The sequence below is a fragment of the Hordeum vulgare genome, chromosome 7H (genome assembly GCF_904849725.1).
Source record: "Hordeum vulgare subsp. vulgare chromosome 7H, MorexV3_pseudomolecules_assembly, whole genome shotgun sequence".
NCBI classification, from domain to species: domain Eukaryota; kingdom Viridiplantae; phylum Streptophyta; class Magnoliopsida; order Poales; family Poaceae; genus Hordeum; species Hordeum vulgare.
This window is the reverse complement of record NC_058524.1, coordinates 626117966-626132416: the sequence shown is the minus strand read 5'-3', so window position 1 is coordinate 626132416 and position 14451 is coordinate 626117966. Positions and strand designations below refer to the sequence as shown.

Below are 14451 nucleotides of genomic sequence, written 5' to 3'. Positions count from 1 at the left end.
CATACTGGATTCATACGGGACAAGTTGAGGATGTAAAGCCTGTTCGGTGACCACTGTCGACTGCACTTTCATAATTAGCATCCACTGACGATCATGTACCCTCATAGATAGCCATCTTCGAGCACAATCTTGCAACCATGCTCCTCGAGCGGACCAAGACCTATGATGCTGCTCTTTAGCTTGGCAATGTTGTACACATATGTGAATACCTTGTGACCATCGCTTTTCAACTCAAACAAGACAGTACCTCGTCCTGTGATGCGAACTGTCCGTCCGTCACCGAACCGATTGTTGGTTTTTTATCCCATGCAATATTTTTTTCGAAATGGAGGCTAAGCCCCGGCCTCTGCATCGATAGTGCATACAGCCATTGATCCCATGCCATATGACACCTGACGAGTACTTTGTCAATAATGTGCACATACGACCTTGCTGCCTGATGAGTTGTAGCCAGCCGACACACGTAAAACAGTTGATGCATGTGGCTGAATCGACACACCAGGTTTCTACGTACGCATGTACGAGTTGTCGGGTGTTAATTGGATTGCTCAAACTCTCAGTAGACAACATGCCGAGTTGGACACGGGAGCATGTCGCTCCCGTCAATAATTTGAATTGATTTGATCCCGTTGTTGATTACACGAGATACTAGAGTATTTATATTGGCTAAGCTAGTCCTAAGCTAGTCCTAGTCCTAATACAAATACTCCTCGGAGAAGGCTAGATATCCTAGCAGGACGCATTCATACACAAGTACGGGAGAAACAAACGTCAGGTTTAACTCCAACAGAAGACAATGATGGCGACACATCCATAACCGGAGTGCCGGAGGCGGCTTCGCCTATGCTGTGAGATGCACTTTGTGACTGTTGCGGTTGGATACTCGGACAAAGTCATCGCCGACCTAGTTGGTGTCGTCATCCCCGTCTCAGGTGTTCGGGCACATGGGCATGATTATTAGTATCCAAAGTGACTTTGGAAGGTGTTAACTTCTGATGACATTTCATAATGAGAATGTTGAAACATGAGTATTTGTTGTATCTTATCTGACTGCTATTACTGCAACAATTTCTTATCCATGTTAGTTCTCTTCAAATAGCAATTGAGGAATGACTGGCTTTACTGATGCTCTCATTCCAAGGAAGAATGTGAATATTTGATTTTATTGGCAAGGCCTCAAATGAAGAAGTCAATGCCTTGATGGTGATTGATTCTGCAACATGAGGGCGTATAGATAGCAGGTTTAGACATAACAAATTCTTGCTTGGAACCGTTAGACGACCCGATGCCAACTTATTCTTAGTGATATCTATTCATGGTGTGAATGAGTTTATGAGTAACTAGGAGGGTTGGGAGTTGTGCACACAAATATGAGATTGTGGACACTAACTGAGGACAAAAATGTGACGGACTGGTTAACAGTTCAATGGGAATTTCAAGAAGGGTGCATTATCTCCGTGTATGTCTACTACTCATCCCTCTTATGATTAGATTATTGAAAGTACCTCCTAACATAATATCTTTCTCCCTGAGTTTTTTATATTCAATTTGTTTATAAATGAAAACAATGCCTTCAGGATTTATATGGCCTCGCTAGTACGATACAATTTCTTTTTTTTTTTTACTTTCTAGGCTGATTGGTGTAGAGGATGTAGGATGTGCTTGACGAGCTTGAATGCGACCAAACGACAATGGTGTCTACATGAAACATTAGTATCTTTCCATGTTGGAGTATTTTATTATGGTTTCCCTGCAATGTTTGTGGCATGTAAGAGGTTTTATTACAGTTGAACGGAAGAAGAGTGATTGATGGAATAGTTGTTGTATTGCTTGAGCCTCATGGGCATATATATAGGAGTACATGATCAACTTGGAGCACAAGACAAGCCAGAATAATTCCTAGACCATATTAAGTTTTCTAACTGATCACGATACTCAACATCCCCACGTTTACTATCATGATAAGGTGTTTACATTTCAGCAGGTACCCACCGCCGCCTCGCCGCCGGCCATCGGCAGCCCTTCGGCAACCCCCTCTGGTGGACGGTCTCGGTTGGCCCTTGGTCCACCGCCAGGGTTTGGCGCTGCTCGTGCCGTGGACCGGACCACGGGCCCCGCCTTCGACCATGCTTCCTCGACAACCATGGGGTCACACTCTGGGTTGGCCGACCCAACCCTTTTGGAGGCTCCCGCGCCTTCTTCTCTAGCCACCCCTACCGGCACTGCGTCACCCGCCCCTTCCCCGGCCTCGAGCGCGACCTCGCATGCGGACGACACCTCGCCTCCTGGCGCGGCCGGAGCCGCTATTGCCTTGCCCTCCTCCATCGCGACCGGCTCATCTTCACCACCTTCACAGGCCGCGGTACTGGTGTCGCCGCGTCGTCCTACGACACGGGCTAGTGCCGATATCCATCGTTCGAGCCTGCTGTACTCCAGCGACGCGTACCTCCTTGTGGCGTCCACCTCTGAGCCATCACCACTTGCTGCCTCTATCCAGGCATCCCTCTGTGATCCTCACTAGCTCGCCGCGCTGCAGGACGAGTTCGACGCCCTTTAGTGGAACCGCACTTGAACATTTTTTCCCCGGCTCCCTCGTGCTAACATCCTTAGTGGCAAGTAGGTCTTTCGCCACAAGACTTACTCGGATGGCACTCTTGAGTGCTACAAGGCTCGCTGGATGGTCCGCGGTTTTCGTCAGCGCGCTCACCTAGACGTTCGCACCGGTTGCCAAACCGGGCACGATCCGCACCTTTCTCCAAGTAGCGGTCTCTCGTGGATGGCATGTTCATTAGATGGATGTATCCAACGCCTTTCTTCATGGACACCGTGTCGAGCAGGTCTATTGTGAGCATCCTACCGGTTTTATCGACGCCACTCATTCTGGTCATGTGTGCTTGATGTCTTGGTCTCTCTACGGCCTTAGGTAAGCTCCACGTGCATGGTACCAATGTATCGCCGGGTTTCTATAGACACTCGGATTCCGTGTTACTACCCCGGACACCTCATTGTTCATTCTTCACCATGGCGACACGACTGCGTACTTGCTGCTCTACGCCGGCGACATCATCCTGACTGCCTCCTCCGCAACCCTTCTTCAACAGTTTACTTACGGCTGCATGACGAGTTTTCCATCAAGGATTTGGGAGCTCTTCATTACTTCCTTGGTATTGAGGTCGTTCGGCGACCCAACGGCTTCTTTCTTCATCAACAGAAGTATGCTCATGAGTTGCTTCAGCGTGCCGGAATGCTAAATTGTCATCGTGTCGCTACTCCTATTGACACGAAGACCAAGGTCTCTGGTCAGGAGGGATCACTGGCGTCGGATGCCCTGTTCTACCACACTATTGTTGATGCTCTTTAGTATCTTACGCTCATCACACCAGAATTGCAGTAAGTTGTGTAGCGGATATGCCTCCATATGCTCACCCCTCGTGACCCCCACTAGACGCTCTTGAAACGGATTCTCCGCTATATCCGTGGAACGATGTCCCTCAGACTCACTCTCACGACGTCTCCCTCTATGGATTTGGTGGCCTGCTCTGATGCTGATTGGGCTGGCTGTCCCAACACACGACCCTTCACGTCCGATTACTGTGTCTACCTCGGTCCCTCACCCGTCTCGTGGTCGCCGAAACGACAACTCATAGTATCGTGCTCCAGAGCAGAGGCTGATTACTGAGCGGTGGCTAATGCAGTTGCTAAGTGCTCATGGATTCGATAGCTACTTCAAGAGTTGCATCACGGTGTCACTAAGTCCACGGTCGTGTACTGTGACAACGTCTCTGCTGTGTACCGTTCTGTAAACCCCGTTCATCATTGCCGGATGAAGCACATTGAGCTTGATATCCGCGCCCAATAATTTTTTTAGCGCGTCACTGTAGCACTTTTAAAGCGCGGGACCGGAGCCTCTCCAACAGACGCGCGCTACTGCGGCGCCCAATCCAGCCCGGTCTAGCGGCCCCACGTGCAGCAGCTCAGAGTTTGCTGTTAGCCGTAGAGTTTTTAAGCGCGTGCCCAAAAGTTTTTGACGCACGCACTGTTTTACAGCGTCTGTTGGAGCTGTCCGATGCCCAAAAAACGAATCTTTTAGCGCGCGGAGATGATCTAAGCACTAAAAGTTACGCAATTGGTCCTTCACTTCCTAGATGCTCAACTTTTTTACTTGGAACTTCTAAAAATTAGCAACAAGGGAACTCTCTCTTGTGAGAAAATTGTTAGAATAAATATTTTGCCTGGAAGCTCCTCCAGTTCAGGTGGAAGATAGTCAGTCCTTCGTGTTGCGTGAGCTGATGTGTAGTCCACAGTTATTCTTACTATCTATTGACCTTGCGCATCAAAGAATATAAATTCAACAAACACGGTGTTTGCTTCATTGTCGCTTCCATCGTCTATTGGACACATTGTCCATGAGGACAGCGACGGAGGTAAGGCGAGCCCCAGATCCTGGACAACAACGAACCCGCTCCTACGCAATGGACACGATGTCTGTTAGGAAATCTAGCTCACGATCACAGAGAGGGAGACTGGGTTTTGCGCCGCGTAACCTTGCGACTTTTCTCGTTCGTTTCTTTTACAATCGAAGGAGATGGGCAGGTGAAGATCCTATCTACGTGTCACGATCCGTCAATCTCGCGCCATCCCATGAGAGCAGTCGTGCCTCCTACATCACCTGCGAGTTTATCGGGCCGCCGTGATGACCACGTCCAGTCCGCCTATCTAGCCTACTGCATGGCGTCGCGCAAGTCGCTCCTCATGCTGCTGCTTATTCCTGACAGAAGCAAAAACTATCCTAAAACTCCAACGTCTAGATTAGCTAACAATGTCGTGGATGGCCTCGACATGCACTGTGGTGACTTACTCGTAGGAGACGTAGAGACCCCTGGGACTGAGCACGCGGTACACACCTCGTCGTAGATGTGCGTGGCAGATGGCCTCGATGGAGTAGGTGCCGGCGAAGTGCACGGGAGAGATGCGGGGGAGAGGGCGTCGCGCCGCCGGCCAGCTGCTGTTAGCGAGATATATGGGAAAGGCTGTGGCGCAGCATGCGGAAGAAGAACCACGCACGGGCGGTGGACCATGGGGTCTAGACATATATTTCTTACGCAGCAGCCTCTAGATATTTATTTATTTTAAATTTCATCTCGATAGTTAGTCCTTCGTGTTGCGTGAGCTGATGTGTAGTCCACAGTTATTCTTACTATCTATTGACTTGCGCATCAAAGAATATAAATTCAACACACACGGTGTCTGCTTCATTGTCGCTTCCACCCTTTATTGGACAGCGACGGAGGTAAGGCGAGCTCCAGCTCCTGAATAACAACGAACCCGCTCCTAGGCGATGGACACGATGTCGTCCTGGCGGCGCATGGATGGCCTCGACATGCACTGAAAAACAACGAACCCTCTATTGGACGAGGTCGTGGATGGCCTCGACATGCACTCGAGGTCGTGGATGGCCTCGACATGCACTGTCATGACCAAATATTGTTTTTTATGTGGGAGAACAAAATAAAATAATATCCGATGTAGTAACTTAGTTGTCTAGCACAGATCCTAAGCAGTATTGATGGGTACATATAAAGGGTGTCCAGAAGCGTGAGCTTCCAAAATGCACGTTCCTCGCTTAGCTGGTCAACATGCTTGTCGTCTCACAATACTATGACATATATATATCAGTCTGACAATTTGACACCAAACAGTAGTGCCCGTATGTGGGCGGGGCCCTTTCTGGGAAGGTCGTGAGACGGTATCGTGTGGTGCGCCTTCTCTAATACATGCTCAACTCGGTCACCGGCAACCTACGTGTTGGTGATGATCATGTTGTGGCTTGTGCACCTCGCGTCTCTTGGAGGCACATGAACAAGAAATGCTCATTGGCGACTAGGTCATTTTATATGTACATCTATCCCAAGAAGCCGTCTATTGAATCGTTCCATTTGATATTCGATCTCAATGAGAAGGAAGATATCTTCGAAAAGTGGGTTTTATGATCCGATAAAGAATCAAACTTGTTTAAATGTTCCAGCTATTCTTTATTTCCTTGAAAAGGGTGCTGAACCGACAAGAACTGTTTATAATGTTTTAAGGAAAGCGGAGTTCTTTAAAAAAAAAAGAACTTTGAGTTAATTGAAGAACTAAATGAATAAAAAAGTAGGATATGAGAAGATTATTAGTATTCCTCATTGTCTAATTATTTAGACACAATTTACTGTTTCTTAATCCTATTTGGATTTAGATCGTGCCATCCAACATAAGCCCCTATTTGTTATTACTTTTTTTGTCTAATTTATTTTCTTACCATTGTATTTCCATGCAAATACAAATGGCAAGACCGATGCATGGTATTACCACCGGTAGTTGCCTGTATTCGAGATTTGTAATAACCTGTATCACTATTTCAAGATGATGAGGATACATTTATGTTAGATAATTGTGATGATGATGAGATTATGAGATTATGTTGTAGAATTATGGGGATCAAGATGATGATGAGACACTGTTGTCTCATATAGTTTCAATGTACGTGTATGTTGCTATTATATAAAGCATGCATAAATACTATGTAAATACGCATAATAATTATTTTTTGGAAATTATGATGAACAGAAAATATAATGATAACTATTTTATTATTGCCTCTAGAACATATTTTCAATAGAAATTAGCTACGCCCTAGTAATATAGCGCGCTCGTTCATTACTGCTAAGCCTTTCCCGACGTCACTACTCACTACTAGGCATATTCCTAGTAGTGACGTGCCCCTAAGGACTACGATATGTAGTCGCAATTGTCATTGCTGAGTCCTTGGATACATCTGAGGCAACACGCACCAAATATTGTCATAGCACACATGTGATGAGGGACCCTAACCCCGCCGCACAAAGGTGACAACATGAATCTACGTCAAAGCTCCGTCGACAGTGTAGAGATGAACCAAATCGAGAAGGATCGAAGCCTGAAATACAATGTCCCAAAAGAATTGCCGCCATCCTCATAAGCGCCACACCTACAGGAATAAAGTCACAAACCTAAACTACTAGCTGGAGCGAAGGCACCGGGATTCGCCTCTCATCCACTGGCCGTCGGAGCAGCAGTAAGAGAGGAGGGAAATTTACAGGCTCACCGATGAAGCTCGGAGGAGAGATTATTCCTTTTTGTCATTCGGTTGGAGAGTTCACATACGTCGGTTTCTCATTGGGCACCACCAGTCCAACAATGCTTGATCTCATGCCGGTGGTCAACATAATGGAGTGTAGGTTATCCACGACCCTCGGTTTCATTTGTCAAAGCATTAAACTCAAGTTGGTGAACTCTTGCTCTCTTCACTTGAGGTCTATGATATGCATGCCATCATAATTAGACCATCAATCGTGGAACATTTGGACAAGATGAAGAAATGTTGGCTATGGCACAATTGTTGAAACAATAACAAACGTAATTCAATACTCGTTTGGGTGTTGATCTGTAAACCGAAATATAAGAAGGACCATAAATCGTTGAACATCTGGACAAGGTCACCGAAATATAAGAAGGAGCAAAAATCGTTGAACATCTGTACAAGATCAAGAGATGTCGAAAAATATAAGAAGGAGCACAAATTGTTGAACATCTGGACAAAATCAAGAGATGTTGAAAAATATAAGGAGGACCATAAATCGTTGAACATCTGGACAAGATCAAGAGATATTGAAAAACATTTTTTTAGAAAAGGAGGATGACCCCGGCTTCTGCATCTGGAAGATGCATGCGACCACTTTATTGATTATTCTCGAGGACCTTACAAAGTATTACAACAATACGCCTGAATCCGCCATCTTGACAATATCTGCCGCTACTCCTATCCATATGATGAAGGGGTGCTAGTTGGGCCAAATACCCAGACCACTCATCTAAGCCTAACATCAAAAGCCGGAAGCCACAGCCGAGCCACATACCGGGTCTGGGGCACAAACCGGAGTGACGCACTAGCATATGTCGTCATCGCCATCTTCCACAGGTCTGTCTTCACAGCAAATACTGATGTTACTACCATGTCTGGCCACTCCGCCATCGACATCACCATGACGCCAGACAGCTACCTCCTCTTGCGCGAGTCCATCTCCGCACATCAGGCACGGAGTCTCCACTGCGCCACGCCGCCGAGATCCGCCGCCATCAATGGGTAAGATGAAGCACCACTCCACCAAAGAAGCCACCCACTGGTCCCTCGATCCCGTGTACGCCTCCAAGAATGACGCCCGCAAGGAGGAAACATCGCCAACGCGACACCGTCATCTGATCTACTGATCTAGGGTTTCCCCCAGAGGTAGCGGATAGAGGTCTGGAGCTTCTCCACAGCGATGCCTTCAAGAAGGTAACGACACAAAAGAGTGCCGCCATCGCCGGTGTTGCCATCAAGCTGAGAACGAGGTTTTCACCCAGATCCGCTCGAAGAACCTCCATCCAACTTTTGTGATCGGACCACCTACTTCTCTATCAGAGACTAGAACAAAAGGATACAGCCGCCGTTGCTAGATCCATGCAGCCATCACCGTGAGATGGGTCTCTCTGGACTGGATCTAGCACGAACCGGAGCAGATGGGGTCGGAGACGAAGATACCCCTGGAGGCCTGGCAGGCCAGCAAAGAGCCACCGGCACCACCGCATCCAGATTGACGGCCACGCTGGGCCGCCGCCACCCCCTGCGTCGTCCGGTATTCACCAGATCCGATACCGGAACCGGTCAGACAAACGGGCGCGTGCGAACCCCGCCACCGCCATCCCCTGTGCATCCGGATGATTCCCACCAGGCACCACCACAGGCGTCGCCGCGGGGATGCCGCGCCGCCGTGCGCCAAAGTGGGGGGCGCGCTGCCATGGATATGGCACAACAAGTATTGAAAGAATAACAAACATAATTCATTATTCGTTTGGGTGGTGGTCTGTAAACCCAAATATAAGGACCATAAATCGTTGACCATCTGGACAAGATCACCGAAATATAAAAAGGACTACCAATCGTTGAACAGCTGGACAAGATTAAGAGATGTCGAAAAATATAAGAAGGACTACAAATCTTTGAACATGTGGACAAGATCAAGAGATGCTTAAAAATATAAGGAGGACCGTAAATCGTTGAACATGTGGACAAGATCAAGAGATGTGGAAAAACATAAGAAGGTTTTGAGATAGGAAAGAGAGAAAAAAAGACTGACATCATTCCACACTTCTGGCAGGCCAGCAAAGAGCCACCGGCACCATCGCGTCCAGATCGACAGCCACGCCAGGCCGCCGCCACCCCCCGCGCCGCCCGGTAGTCACCAGATCTGATATCGAAACCGAACGAACCAACGGGCGCGCCGCCACCCAGCCATGGGGTCGCCACCCTGGCCACCGCCATCCGCTGTGCATCCGGCAGATTCCCACCGGCACCACCACAAGCATCGACGCGCCGCCGTACGTCGAAGTGGGGGCCGCGCTGCCGCGGATCTGGGCGCGCATGTCACCCATGTATCCGAGGGAGAGGGGACAGGCCCTCCGCCACCGCGTCGCACGCACGGGCTTAGCCCGGCGCCGACCACGTGCGGTGGCGGAGGGGAGGATGGGCATGGGGCGAGAAGCTGGCGGCGGTCGTTGGCTCCGCCCGTGTCGCCCGCAAGGGGGGCGACGCGAGAGGCTATGTAAAAATTTAATCACTCAGATATTGGAAAAACATCTGGACATCCCCTCTGCATCCGGCAGATTCCCACCGCACTACTAGGAAAAGGGCTATAGATGATATAAATAGTAATGGCGCACCACACAAGCAGTGCGCCACTACTATATAGTAGTGGCGCACCATGTGAGGTGTGCCATTAGTGTGATGGACACTAATGGCGCACCACACAATCGGTGCGCCACTACTATATTTTGTTTTTTTGTTTTTGCAACTGGTGCGTCATTAGTAACCAGGGTTACTAATGGCGCATCCGTTAGTAGTGTGTCACTACTATAATTTTTTTTTGTTTTTTTTTGCAAACTACTAATGACGCACCACAGCTAGTGCGTCATTAGTAACCAGTGTTACTAATGGCGCATCTGTTGGTGGTGCGCCACTACTATTTTTTTTGCAGAACTACTAATGGCGCATCAGAGGAGGTGCGCCATTAGTAACCAGGGTTACTATTGGCGCATTTACAGGTGGTGCGCCACTACAATAAAAAAAAATTTTTACCCCCCACCCCTCCCAGACCACTCTCTCTCCCGTGACCACTCTCTCTCTCTCCACCCCCACCCCCTCCCCCGTGCCGCAGCTCCCACGCTCTCCACCGCGCGCAGGGCTCCCTCCTTCCCTCCCTCCCGCCGCCGCGCCCTTCCAATACCCGCCGCCGCTCCCACGCAGGGCTCGAGATCTGGGCCCGCTTCGCCTCCGACCGCCACAGCCGCGTCTACTCTGGCCGCTACAATGGCCGCGAGGTCGCCATCAACGGGAAGGGACCCCGAGGCCCAGAGCCACGCACTCAACCACCGGAGCGGAGCCGAAGCCGGAGCCCCCCCGCGCGCAGCGGCGCCACCTCCCCGCCGGCGGATTCCGAGTTGACGGGCGCCGCCCCAACGAGGTGAGCCCCCGCTCCCTCCCTCTCGCCTTCGTCCGGTTCCAGCTCGGCTGGCTCTGATTCTTCGCGGCCAGCGTCTCGCAGATGCGGCAGCTCAAGGGCGAGGTCGGCGTCGTCTCCAGGGCCGACGGCTCGGCGCTCTTCGAGATGGGCAACACCAGGGTCATCGCCGCCGTCTACGGGCCCCGAGAGGTACGCCCATGTCCCTCATCTTGCCCATTGTATCTGACCCATCCATAGGTTTAAACAACCTACCCAGGTGTCAGTTGTAACTTTAGCAGCCAAAGATCTATTTGCACTAAAAACTCCCCTTGTTTGCTTTGCTATTGTCTGTTTCCCTGAAAAATCACAGTGTCAGCATAAGACAGTAATGCATGCTAAGACAAAAACTGATAGGCATGCTTTTATTTAGTTGGTTGTACTATTCTGGATTATATGAGTGTACGACTTGTTGATATATGGGTTTATTCTGGTTGAGATGCTTTGTAATTATCATAGTGCAAACTAGATAAATCTCCACTTCTATAAATTTCTGAGTTGGTGACGGTCCGTTCACCTTCGGAGATCTGCCATACCACAATTACCGTACACTCTGTTGTAGACAGATGCACCACGATTTTCGGTTAGTTGATTCGCTCAATGTATATTTTGAGATATCTTTTTATTTGCACAATTTAGGGGCTAGGATGACAAATATGTTTAAGCATTTAAGAGAACTTGTACAGCAACACACGGGTATTTAGCTAGTAAACTTAAAAGCCCACTCTTGGCTACATCCTTTTTTTTTGCAGTAAAGCTATTAAGTTAGTGTGCATGTTAAGTTAATAGTTTAGAAAGGTTGAGGAGCTTATGAGTTACTCCAACAAACACTTGTCTTATATTCTTATCCTTGTCATAACAAAAGTGCCACTATGTTGGTCAATTTAGCATTGACCTTACCATCTTTCTCATAATTATGGTGGATGCAAATGATTTGAAAGTTTCAGTTGTTTCATTCAGGACCAATTCAAGTTGTCGATGAATATTTCAATGCTGTACTTCTGAACTGCTATGATGCAATAGGAATAATGCTTATGATTCGGATAATTCATCAGCACCAGGTATTTCTCCTTTTATGTTATGAATGAATGAATAACTAGATAGAGTTTTATTCCTGTTGTAGGAGTCAAACTTAAGAAAGCTTATGTTCTGAAAGGGGTTGCAGGGTTGCAGCCTTTCATGTTCTGTAGAGGGATATCCCTGTAATATATAAACTAGTACTAATCCAATATTTACTGTTAAACAGTCCAAGCAGCAAGGGAGAATTGTCATTTTGCTAGATTATTCTGGCTGATTTTCACCAGAAACTGGCCAAAATTAACCCTTTCCCCGTAATGTTTATTTTATTTCATTCTTTAAAGAGTAACTGATAAATTATTTGCAAGAGCATATCTAAATCTCTATATGTTGTTAGATTCTTTCAAGTAGTCCATAAAGTGGTGAAACCCTGTGTAAATTGGTAACTGAATGTGTGGCAAAGCATGCTAGCATGACCCGTGCGAAACACATGTCTGAATGGAATTTATGTTTGTGCAGCTTATCATGTTTAAGCGGCGAATTCCATGTTTGGACTCTTACCTAGACAAGGTTTGTTCTGACTCCCTCCTTGTTTACTCCTTCAAATTCTATATCAACTTTACTTGAGAGTTACCTTTGTCAATGTGGGTGTTACCATTAGGAAAGCTCATGCTAAATTGGATGAGAGTCTGTCTTCTGTTCCACATTCCAAAATTAGGCTGAATCATCTTTCATGTTGCACAATGGGCAGGTTAACATGTCACTCTGGCCTCACTTCAAGATGGTCTTTGACTTGCATTTGAGCAGCTTGCGGAATGCTAATATTAAGACTCTTTGGGAGGATGATGTGCATCCTCACTATGTCACAAGAAGATATGCTGAATTTACAACGTCTCTTGTTCATCTCAATGTTGAATATGGGGACGGTCAGGTTAGTTGATCACATCGAGGTCAACCCAATATTCTCCTTTCTGGAATTCTTCAGCACATTGCCATGCAATAGGAAGACCTTTCTTTTGTAGCCTATGGGAATTTAAGAAGTGATTTAAGTGGGTTAAGTGGGATCAAGTGGGTTCCCACTTTTTAAATGTATTATGTAATTGCATAGGAAGGAAACTGGAAATCTATAGAAAATTTCATAAGATGGTAGAATAATAAATCTATAAGATGGTAGAATAATAAATCTATAGGAAACCACTTATAAAACAGAAATATAACTATAACTACAAGAAACAGAATCCTGTAGCATATCTGAATCACTATAACTGCTTCCTTAATATAGACTACTGTATGGACTACCTGTTGCTGCTTCCTTAATATAGACTACCTGCTGCTGCTTCCTTAATATAACCCCTGTATGGACTACCTGCTGCTGCTTCCTTAATATAGACTGCTTGCAGCAAAAAAATCCTCTCTCAAGATAGACTACTTGCAGCAAAAAAACGCAGCAACAAACCCCTTAATGCTGCTGCTTGGAGCAGCAACAAATCCAATGTCCCCTCTATGGACAGTGAGGCACAGCCGCGACGCCGCGACGCCTCCTGCGTAGGCTGGAAGGCTTGTGGATGGGGTTGGTGGATAGGTGGGACTCCAGTGGGCTAATAGGGTTAGCCCACTTATTTTTTTCTCTGTCTAGTGGGAGCCCAATTAATCAGTTTAAGTGGGATGAACCCACTAATCCCACTTATTCCCAGATCCACCTACAGCCTGAGCCAGGAGCCATGCGATGGTGGGATCCCTCTGAACAATTTATCATTTCGCTCTTTCCAAATCCCCCAAGTGGAAACTGCAAACACATCCATAAACATTGGCATGTTCCAATCAGCTCTACCAGCATGGATCATTTGCAGTCTACAGTCTATGTCAGGCCCGATAATGCCCAGGGTTGCCCAACAGTCTACAGTCTATGTCAGGCCCGATAATGTTTGTGAATACATGATTGTTCCCACTTGTATGGCTATTTTCTAATGGGCGTCTCACCTGTATGTATGTTTATATCATCATGATTGCCTTGCCTGTTATCATCTTTGATTCCTTCTTCTTATGGAGTACTATCTTTTCCTTCCCCTCTTTTTTGCGAATGGAGTGGATTCAGAATAGTGCATTTCCTCCACTTGTGCTTGTTAGATGCAGGTCTCTCCGATGTATACTGATATTTTGACTATTCCGGTGGTTACTTATCCCGCAAAATAAAACAAAATCATCAACAGAGAATATTCAGTATTTGTATGGCTATTTTCTTTGATCTGATCACCCTGAAAATATCATTTGCATGCATACTTGACTCTGCTGATGTTTGTTGATATTTTGATTATGTCAGTCATTACTCTGTACTTTGCTAATGACATTGGCATGCATACTTGACTCTGCTGATGTTTATTGATATTTGATCGTATCAGTCATTGCTTTGTACCTTGTAAAAAATGTCATTACTTTGTGATTTTCTAGTGTTGCTATTTATTTACATTGCAGTAGGACGACGACGGGAGGACGAGGACGTCGACGGTGATTACAACCAGGAGGATGAACCCACCCATTGCCATGCGGATGCTCTTTGGACTACGATATGAACATGAAGGCATTTGTTTTAGTGCCAAATATTACTTACTAATGCCCGCAAAGTATCGTTGTTGCTATGGAGCTATGTATGTATGGATGCTATGGAACTATATGTATATATGGATGCTATGGAATTTTGGATGTATGGATGCTATGGAATTTTGGATGTATGGATGCTATGGAGTTTTGATATATGGATCATGAAATTTGTTATGCAACTTTGCATATATGTTATGCGGTGTGGATCAGTACAACTATTGGG

At 46.8% G+C, this 14451-nt stretch overlaps 2 long non-coding RNA genes across 2 annotated transcripts; both read left to right on the top strand.

Moving 5' to 3' along the window:
• The first annotated feature begins 10543 nt into the window (after window positions 1-10543).
• LOC123412079 lies at window positions 10544-10770 on the top strand. Its single transcript, XR_006613403.1, has 2 exons — window positions 10544-10577; window positions 10659-10770. It is a non-coding gene; the product is annotated as an uncharacterized LOC123412079 (long non-coding RNA).
• A 756-nt stretch (window positions 10771-11526) lies between these two features.
• LOC123410822 lies at window positions 11527-12546 on the top strand. Its single transcript, XR_006613104.1, has 3 exons — window positions 11527-11674; window positions 12150-12200; window positions 12382-12546. It is a non-coding gene; the product is annotated as an uncharacterized LOC123410822 (long non-coding RNA).
• Window positions 12547-14451: the final 1905 nt, after the last annotated feature.